This window comes from Triticum dicoccoides, chromosome 1B (genome assembly GCF_002162155.2).
Source record: "Triticum dicoccoides isolate Atlit2015 ecotype Zavitan chromosome 1B, WEW_v2.0, whole genome shotgun sequence".
Taxonomy (NCBI): domain Eukaryota; kingdom Viridiplantae; phylum Streptophyta; class Magnoliopsida; order Poales; family Poaceae; genus Triticum; species Triticum dicoccoides.
In genome coordinates, this window is record NC_041381.1 from 247976523 (window position 1) to 247986399 (window position 9877).

The 9877-nt window shown below is 39.3% G+C and overlaps 1 long non-coding RNA gene across 5 annotated transcripts; it reads left to right on the forward strand.

Annotated features, from left to right (window-relative positions):
* The first annotated feature begins 5847 nt into the window (after positions 1-5847).
* On the forward strand, positions 5848-9393 carry LOC119330289. 5 transcript variants are annotated; one of them, XR_005160021.1, is made up of 4 exons: positions 5851-6618; positions 7033-7182; positions 7255-7307; positions 8600-9393. It is a non-coding gene; the product is annotated as an uncharacterized LOC119330289 (long non-coding RNA). The 5 variants fall into 5 exon arrangements; XR_005160023.1 differs by having other exon boundaries at positions 8620-9393; XR_005160025.1 differs by having other exon boundaries at positions 5848-6618; positions 7033-7277.
* Positions 9394-9877: the final 484 nt, after the last annotated feature.

The following is a 9877-nucleotide window of genomic DNA, read 5'->3' on the forward strand; positions in this document are numbered from 1 at the left end:
TTGTTGAAAAAATTGATAAAAGTGGGTTTGAAGAGGTCAAGACTTTAACTAGTGATGTGCCCACTATTTTGGATTAAAAAGACTTTAATTATGATAGTTGCTCTTTGATTGATTGTATTTCTTTGTTGCAATCCATGATAAATTCACCCCATGTTTATAAACGAAATAAAGCTTTTACTAAACATATTGTTGATGCCATGATGAAAGCTTTTGAAGAAAAGTTGGAATTAGAAGCTTCAATTCCTAGAAAATTGCATGATGAATGGGAACCTACTATCGAAGTCAAGATTAAAAATTATGAGTGTTTTCCTTTATGTGACTTGGGTGCTAGTGTTTTGAAATCTTTATGTGATGTGCTTGGTCTTACCAATATAGAAGAATGCTCTTTAAATTTGCACTTAGCGGGTTCTACTATTAAAAAGCCTATGGGAAGAAATAATGATGTTCTTATTCTTGCAAATAGGAATTATGTGCCCACATATTTTATTGTTCTTGATATTGATTGCAATCCGTCTTGTCCAATTATTCTTGGTAGACCGTTTTTGCGTACTATTGATGTCGTGATTGATATGAAAGAAAGCAATATTAAATTTCAATATCCACTAAGGAAGGGAATGGAACACTTCCCTAGAACAAGAACTAGGCCACCATATGAATCAATCATGAGGGCATCTTATGGATCTAGAACCAAATATAACAAAACTTAGATCCTACGCGTTATGCCTAGCTAGGGGCGTAAAATGATGACGCTTGTTGGGAGGCAACCCAATGAATAAAATTTATTTTTGCTTTTTGCTTTCTGTTATTGAGTGTTAGCACAATTATGCTACTGTTATGATTGTATTTTTTGTGTGTTAGTCAGTGTTTTCGCCAAGCAAGGCCTTTGGGAAGACCTGGGTGAAAGTTGATTTGATATTGCTGAAAAACAAAAACTTTTACACTCACGAGATTATTTGTCATTTTTATTAGAAGATGGCTTTTGAGTTGATTCTTTTTGCATAAGATTAATAGACAAGTTCATCATGTCCACCAATGTATTTCAATTTTTTTGTAGTTACACAAGTATTTGAAATATTCAGATTGCTACAGACTGTTCTGTTTTTGACAGGTTCTATTTTCTTTGCGTTGTGTGCTTGTTTTGATGATTATATGGTTTTCTTTGATGAGTTTTTGCCATATAAAAGTTGTAATACAGTAGATATAATGCAAAAACAAAATAAGAATAGGTTTTCTACAGTACTTGTAGTAGTGGTTTGGTTTCTTATACTAACGGATCTCACGAAGGTTTTGTTTGAGTTTTGAGTGATTGAAGTTTTCAAGTTTTGGGTTATCTTACGATGGATGAAGGAATAAGGATAAGCAAAAGGCTAAGCTTGGGGATGCCCGAGGCACCCCAAGATAATATTCAAAGAATTAGCAAGCAACTAAGCTTGGGGATGCCCCCAAGTGACATCCCCGCTTTCTTCTAACAACCATCGGTATTTTACTTCAAACTATATTTTTATTCGTCACATAATATGAGTTTTTTCTTAGAGCATCTTGTATGATATGAGTCTTTGCTTGTTTTGATTTGTGTTTTAAGTGTTAAATCCTTGCTGGACACACCTTTTTGAGAAAGCCAAAAAATTGTGCTATTGTTGCTCCTATGCTTCACTTAAATTTTTATAGCTATGGATTTGCTCTAGTACTTCACTTATATCTTTTTGAGCACGGTGTGCTTTGTTATTTTTTGAAGAAATGCTCTCATGCTTCACTAAGATTTATTTGGGAGTTAGGATTTTTTTTAAGAAATTCTCTCTTGCTTCACTTATAGTATTTTGAGAGAAAGAAAAAATTATGCTCATGATCTTCACTTATATTTGTTTGAGCTTATCAAAAGCAACATATGAAAATAGTCCCAAAGTGATAGATGTCCAAGGAGGATATAATAAAAACTTTCATGAAGATCATTGGACAAAATAAACTTGATTCTTAGTAATGGTTTTGAGATATGATGATATGATATGTGAGTCATGTTGATGAGTAATTGTGCATTAGTAAGAATATTGATATTAAGGTTTGTGAATCCCTATGCAAGCACGAAAGTCAATAGTTATGCAATGAAATTTATATCCTACTTATGGTGCATTCTTCGGTGTTACTTATGCTTAATGCTTGGGTACAAGATTTTTTGCTTCTTGGTTGGTCGCTTCTCAATCTTTTTGCTAGCCTTCATTTTGCACTAAGTATGATCACTACTTGTGCATTCAAAACCTTTTAAACAAGTTTTGCCATATGAGTCCACTATACCTACCTATATGCAGTATTTCCATGCCGTTCTAAGAAAATTTGCATGTGCCATCTCTAATTTTAAAAATAAATTTCTCTTTTGTGTGCTCTACTGCTCATGAAGCGGTAAAGGGTAGCCAATATTTTCCATGCTAGATGTGTTATTCTCACGATGAGTGTTTATTCACTTGTCATTGCACGAGAGTACGACAAAGGTACTAGGGATGACCAGTCTCGAAATGAATAATGAATTTACTTTATGTTGTCAAATAATAAATTCCTTGGAAAATGTTGGTATGGAGGGCACCCGTGGATACGGTTAGCCATGGAAAGTGAAAGTAATTGTGGAAAAAGGAATAAATTTTATTTTTTGTTTGGGAACTGCCTATGATGTATCTAGCATGGAAAGTGTTGGGATGCTCCAAGTCGTCTTCATTGGTGGGAAAAGTATGCCTCTCAAAAATAACTTTTATCTCTCAGTTTAAGCTTTGGGCTATGGCACCTCTACAAATCCCTACTTCCCTCCGCGAAGGGCCTTTCTTTTACTTATGCAATTTTTATTTTGAACTTTAGTCTCCATCTTCTCTTATAAAGCACCAACTAAGGGGCACTATGATCGTATTTGAGCATTGGGTGTAGCTAATATTCGAGTGTGTTTCATGAATGGATCAATGATTGAGCATGATGGGCTAGGGATAACTTGCTTTAGTGTTGATATTTTGAAAGACATGGTTGCTTGTTTGTATGCTTGAGTATTAAAGTCTTCATGTCAAAACTAGACTATTGCTTTGAATAATATAAAAGTCCATATGTCCATGCTATAAAGAAAAGAAATGTGACGAACATGTTAGGCAGTATTCCACATCAAAATTTCTATTTTTATCATTTACGCACTCGAGGATGAGCAGGAATTAAGCTTGGGGATGCTGATATGTCTCCAACATATCTATAAATTTTGATTGTTCCATGCAGTTATATTATCATTCTAGGATGCTTTACAATCATTTTATAGTCATCTTATATCATTTTTTTGGCAATAACCTATTAACATAGTGCCCAGTGCCAGTTACTGTTTTCTACATATTTTTTACATCGCAGGAAATCAATATCAAATGGAGTCCAAATGCAGCGAAACTCCTGGAGGATTCTTTTTGGGCCAGAAGACATCAAGTGGGCCAAGAAAGCACCTGGGCGTGTCTCGCGGGGAGCAGCACCCACCAAGGCATGCCAGGAGGCCCAGGCGCGCCCTGGTGGGTTGTGCCCACCTCGGGTGCCCCCTTAACCGCCTCTTTGCTCTATAAATATCCCAATATTCCAGAAACCCTAGAGGAGTCGACGAAAATCACTTCCAGCAGCCGCAGAGTCCAGAACCACCAGATCTAATCTAGACACCGTCATGGAGGGGTTCATCACTTCCATTGGTGCCTCTCCGATGATGTGTGAGTTGTTCTTTGTAGACCTTCAGGTCCGTAGTTAGTAGGTAGATGGCTTCCCCTCCCTCTCTCTCTCTCTCTTGATTATCAATCCAGTGGTCTCTTGGAGATCCATATGATGTAAGTTTTTTTGCGGTGTGTTTGTTGGGATCCGATGAACTTTGAGTTTATGATCAGATCTATGTTTTTATCCATGAAAGTTATTTGAGTCTTCTTTGATCTCTTATATGCATGATTTCTTATAACCTCGTATTTTTATCTGATATTTGGTTTTTTTGGCCAACTTGATCTATTTATCTTGCAATGGGAAGAGGTGCTTTGTAGCGGGTTCGATCTTACGGTGCTTGATCCCAGTGACAGAAGGGGAACCGACATGCATGTATCGTTGCTACTAAGGATAACAAGATGAGATCTATATTTGCGCAATAGATAAATGGATCTCGTCTACATCATGTCATCGTTCTTATTGCATTACTCCATTTTCCCATGAACTTAATACACTAGATGTATGCTGGATAGCGGTCGAGGTGCGGAGTAATAGTAGTAGATGCAGGTAGGAGTCGGTCTACTAATCTTGGACGTGATGCCTATATAATGATCATTGTCTGGATATCTTCATGATTATTTGAAGTTCTATCAATTGCCCAACAGTAATTATTTTCCTACAGTTTGCTATTTTTCTCGAGAGAAGCCACTAGTGACACCTATGGCCCCCGGGTCTCTTTTCATCATATTTTCCTTTGTGATCTATTTTCCCTTACATTTATTTTCAAATCTATTAAACCAAAAATACAAAAATACATTGCTGCAATTTATTTTTTCCACGATCTATTTATCCTCTCTACCACTTTTACCTCACGTTATTTGCCTATCTTGAGGCGCCGTACCTGGAAGGGATTGACAACCCCTTTAACACGTCAGGTTGTGAGTATTTGTTATTTGTGTGCAGGTGATGTTTACATGGTGTGAGGAGGTTCTCCTACTGGTTCGATAACCTTGGTCTCATCACTAAGGGAAATACCTACCACCGCTATACTGCATCATCCCTTCCTCTTTGGGGAAATACCGACGTAGTTCTAGCAGACATCATCGTACCATGGACGCATGCATTTCAAGGCCCAAGGGACTAGGCTTGAATCCTCTATTCTTCTTGATTCGGATTCTCCTCAGTTCGTCCTCCCCATGACGCGAACAGAATTGAAGCCCGTATTGAATTTAGTCTTCCACCCCATTTGAGCCTTCTCAAGGTGCCCAACCCATTAGCAAATAAGCCCGATAGCTCATATTTTTCACATTCCTAGAAGATACTATATGGTTCAAACTTCAGGCTCAAGATGTCTCATACAGAAACTCATGCTGAGCTCTATGATAGAGAAAGAAAGTAGAGCGGAATACAGAAAACCAAATGAAACATCTACGTCGACATTTGGCACACGGGCCCAGCAACATGTGCTGCTGGCAGTGCGTAGGTTTTGTTTCAATATTTGATAATGCAATCAAATATAGAATATGTTGGTAAACGTAGTAGAAAACAAAAAATTGCTCCTACGATCATCCAAGATCCATATAAAGATGCATAATGGGATGAGATCCGGATCGTTACCGTCACCGAGTTGCAGCAGAAGAAGAACATGTCATTGCATATCTTACTTGGAGTCCCTCGAACCGTCGATGAACGATCCCTCGTATCACCCATGAATAGTCCCTTGAACTGAAGACCAAAAGCACGGCCTCTCTACTTGGTTGCAAGCATGCAGCCTTCACGATCTGGCAGCAGTTCGCCATCCAGAGCTAATCGTTGCCAAAAAATTAGAGGAAGGAGATTAAAACCACATTGGGATTCTAATTACGAGGGTAATAGGATTATCCTAGCTCTAATTAATCAATTAGGACCAACTAAAATTAGAATTAGAAGAACTAGAGGAAGCTCCAAAACTTGTATGTTCTTTAGCAAAATCCTCATGTATATATAGGTTAAAGGGGAAGGAGAGGGCAGCCGCCAAGGGGGCCGGCCTAGGAGGGGAAGGATGATTTTTCCCCCTTGTCAAATTTAACCTTTTTAGCCCAAGTTGCTTTCCACCTCTTGACCTTTTTAGACCCATTGATATTTTAATTAAATAATAAGCCTATTAGTAGCGCAGGGTGAAGAATAAGTAATTCCTCGCCCTAGTCGGCAGCGAGTCGGACTTCCATGCCCGATCTCACCCCTGTGGCGTGGCTAAGGCTGAGTCGAGTCTGATTCCATCCGCACACGATCTCCCTTTCTACGAACCGTTTCCCCATGACCCTGTTCCCTCGTTCGTGTTTTAATCAAGCCTCTACTGGTGAGTGGTGAGCGGAAGGTTTGACGGCGACCAGCGGATGTCAGCTCGCATGGTGGTCGGCGGGTTAGATCGACGGCAATTTCGATGCCCGCATCGGCGTCATGAGCAGGCGTATGTCCTCCATGTCAGCCGCGCGGCGGGTGGTTGTCGTCGCGGCGCTGCAATTGACCGTCGTGGCTGCGATGGTTCGAGCACGGTTGACATGGATTGCAGGAGGATTAGGATCCCGCTGTCCCTGTTTAAGGTTCGTGGTCCTCCCCTATTTATTCTCACGCGCATGGACCCAACTGGCGTGATGCCATTCTTCTCCTTGCATGCGGCTGCAAGTCCCTCCTCTTACACCATGTCGAATTCTAGTTTTTTCTTGCCACCTTACTCCTACCAGGTAACATCTACTTACTGATGTGATTGCTTCCAAGATTTCAGTGCTTATGTGTCCTCCGTAATTTCCCTTTGGATCTCATTCGTGCTGGCTCACCACTTGCATTTCTTGCCCACGAGGTGTTTGTTTTAATGTCTGAGTGGGAACTGCCGATGAAAATGTGCTCAAAGAGGCGCTTCTACCAAGGTGACGCACAGTAATAGATTGATGGGTATGCCATGATTGATTATCCTCTTGTTTGTTTTATATTTTACAGTTATTGATTTTGGAATCTTGTGTTGTATATATACCTTCCATATAGTTTATGATGTCCAATGTGGTTAGCTGAAATGTGCATCAGGATGCTTATTACCTTACTTGTCCAGCCAAAGCTAAGCATCAGTTTTCTTCTCGATGTTCAGTTTACGCCCTTAATTTCACGGCAATGCTTGTTATGTTGAATAATTCATATCGGAAACATTCCTGAATAAGTAACTACTAATATTTTATCAGTTCTAATCTAACTACACCCTTCGTACATGCTTTGCTTGATTTGTTGCTCGTGTCTTAGATTCTCTGGGTGCCAGCACATGTGAATAGGTTTAATCACTTAAACTTGACGGCAGCAATACTTCTTTTTCTGCAGTATTGCTTCTACGATCTTACGAGCACTGAATGCCATGTTCAAGATTGAGGAGATAGATAAGTTCCTTGTGTACAAAGCTTCGGAAAACCTCATGCCGGCCTGCCGGCCAATGTGGGATCTGTAGCGCCGTCGTTGCTCCTCGTTCTTAGGGTAGGGTGGCTGTTGGCCCTCTTCTTGATGTGGTCTATATGTTTCCCTCCCCTCATGATTGTCCGCAACCAGGTCTTCACTGCTGGATCTCTTTGGTATTGCTCTCTCTCCAGTAATTTACACGGGTATGTGTCTATTTACTTTCCCATCGTTAGTATCTACTCCCTCCGTCCGGAAATACTTGTCATCAAAATGAATAAAAGAGGATGTATCTAGATGTATTTTAGTTCTACATACATCCCTTTTTGTCCATTTTGATGATTAGTATTTTCGGACGGAGGGAGTACTTGAATGTACCAAAACCACGACACTTATTTTGGGACGGAGGGAGTAGTTAAATTTAGCAAGAATTTGAGTTAGCTGAATTTAGCTAGATTACGTCCCAAAATGCAGACCTGAAGCATTGTGTATCGGGATTTGATTTCGTTCCCAAATTTAGGTGTTCTAGGAAAATCCAGTTTCCCAACTAACTTGTGTATGGGTTTTGTAGCACGAGTCATCTCTATCTATATCCGTCATTTAGCTATTGCATTTTCTCAAAAGAAATTAGGCAATTAGCAACCGATTTTCCCTTTTGTATGATAGCTATGTTTGTGTTCGGCTAGCTAGTGTTGGCGGTGTTCCTGTAGGACCTCAGTAATGCCAAGAGATACTATGTAGTTGGTTCTACCACCTTGTTGCCGCAACAAAATTCGTCCTGTATAAAAAAAATCATAAGAAAAATAATTCTGTATCAAAATTGCTGGAATCTTTTGGTACATGTAAACAAGAACTCTGGATTACCATGTCAATATGACTTCCGAATTAAATAGTTATTCCTAGAAAGTTGCTGAGAAGCTGATTTGCTTTTCTTAGTAGGACAATCGGTAAAACTATACTAATCATTTTTTTAGGCATACTCCCTCTATTCAAAACACAAGGGTTATATTTTCTGTAAAAAAATACATATGTTTTATCTTCCCATATTTATATCCTCTATTTCCTTCCAATATATATGGTTAACCATCTATACTAAGTTACTAACTACTCTTACTTTGTCATGAATTTTATGGCCATTTCGGCCATTTACTTTTTCGATTGTGTTTACTCCCCGTGCTTGTTCAAACATGACTTAAAATTTTAAAAAGAAATGGAGGGTGCCCCAGTTATTTTGTAGACACGATAATCTGCAAGTACTTGTGTGATATGTGTACGTGGAAACTACCCAGTGCAGACATGATAGTTTGATAAATGAAGCTAGAAAACAGCTGATCGTGTCTAGCAGTGTTAGGAATATGCCCTATTTGCAAGCTTTCAAACTTCCTCCACGAAATTGTGTTTCTTGTTGTTAAATGATTGCTTTTCGGTTCATCAGTATTTACTTGTTTACTGCTGGAATATTAGTCTGAAAGGCAACTGTATTGGGATTTATGGTTAGGCTTACTGTGGCGTCAACAGGATGAAGCTTGGTTGAGAGAAGCCCTGTAATTTGCAAATATTTCTGGAGCTCTCACCGGGTCAGACAGAGGAGCTACTCATGCACAGCAAGTGGCTAATACCCTAACCGATGTACTCCCTGTTCTACTAAATCAGCGACGAGTAATATGGAACGGAGGGAGTAGCTTCTTAAGTCAGAGAGGCACACAGTTCTCATCTTGTCTTCTATGTAATGTTCCGCCTAATACACATTTTGCAGACAGGCACCAATGTTCTTATTCAATGTGTCTACGCACGGCAAACTTGATGGCACTGTCTCGCTAGGCACGATCCTGAGGCCAAATATTTGGGATAATCTGGAAGACTGTTGGATACACATGGCAGATTGCTGAAGGCAGGTCGATTCTTTAGTTACGCTCACATGTTGGATCTTGTGGAAGCAAAAGAATGCAAGAGTGCAGCACAATGTTAGTGATCTTGTGGACTGAATCAAGGATGATTACAAACTCTGGAAAAGGGCTAGGGCGGAGGGAGCTGAACCAATAGAGTAGTTAGCATTGTGTTAGTTGGAGGGAGTATATCTGTTTTTTCTATAAAACTATAAAACTCGGGTATGCAAATCGTCTACTCTTGAAGAATAATAGTACTAGGATAGTTTTAAGTTTCCTTTTCTGTACTATCATAAAAAATGGACTCGGGTTCAATTATATTAGAATAATTCAACCTGGCTGTTTGGTGCCGTGTCGGTGTTCCAAACAAGGTGCAAGATGGCATAATGTATTTTACCTTCTAACTCATGGACTGTGTGTTGCTGACGTATTATTAATGTTAATGGTCGGCTCCCAAATTTCTTTGTTTTGTTCTTACGCCAGCTTCAAATTTCCTGTGCCAGTGGTCAGCAGAATTAGTCGATTTTGTCCCTGTTTTATGTTAATTACAATTTTTTTTCATCAGAATACACTAGTTTGTTATGTTGGTGGTTGACAAGATGACCGGACCGGCTGAACCCTTCAAACAGCTTGTGGACGACAGCATCCTAGAGACACAACTCGGCTTGCTCTCCACTGTCCACCCTCTAGCACTGTTTCTCTCGGAGTTGACTGATTTTTTTTTATACTTTTCAAAGAAATTTGCTGGCGTTGCCGCAATTTCTTTTTTTTTGCTGGTGCGTGGTGACAGAAGAAAATGGGATAGAGCTTACGCCATCAGATGTCTATTATATATATATATATATATATATATATATATATATATATATATATATATATATATATATATA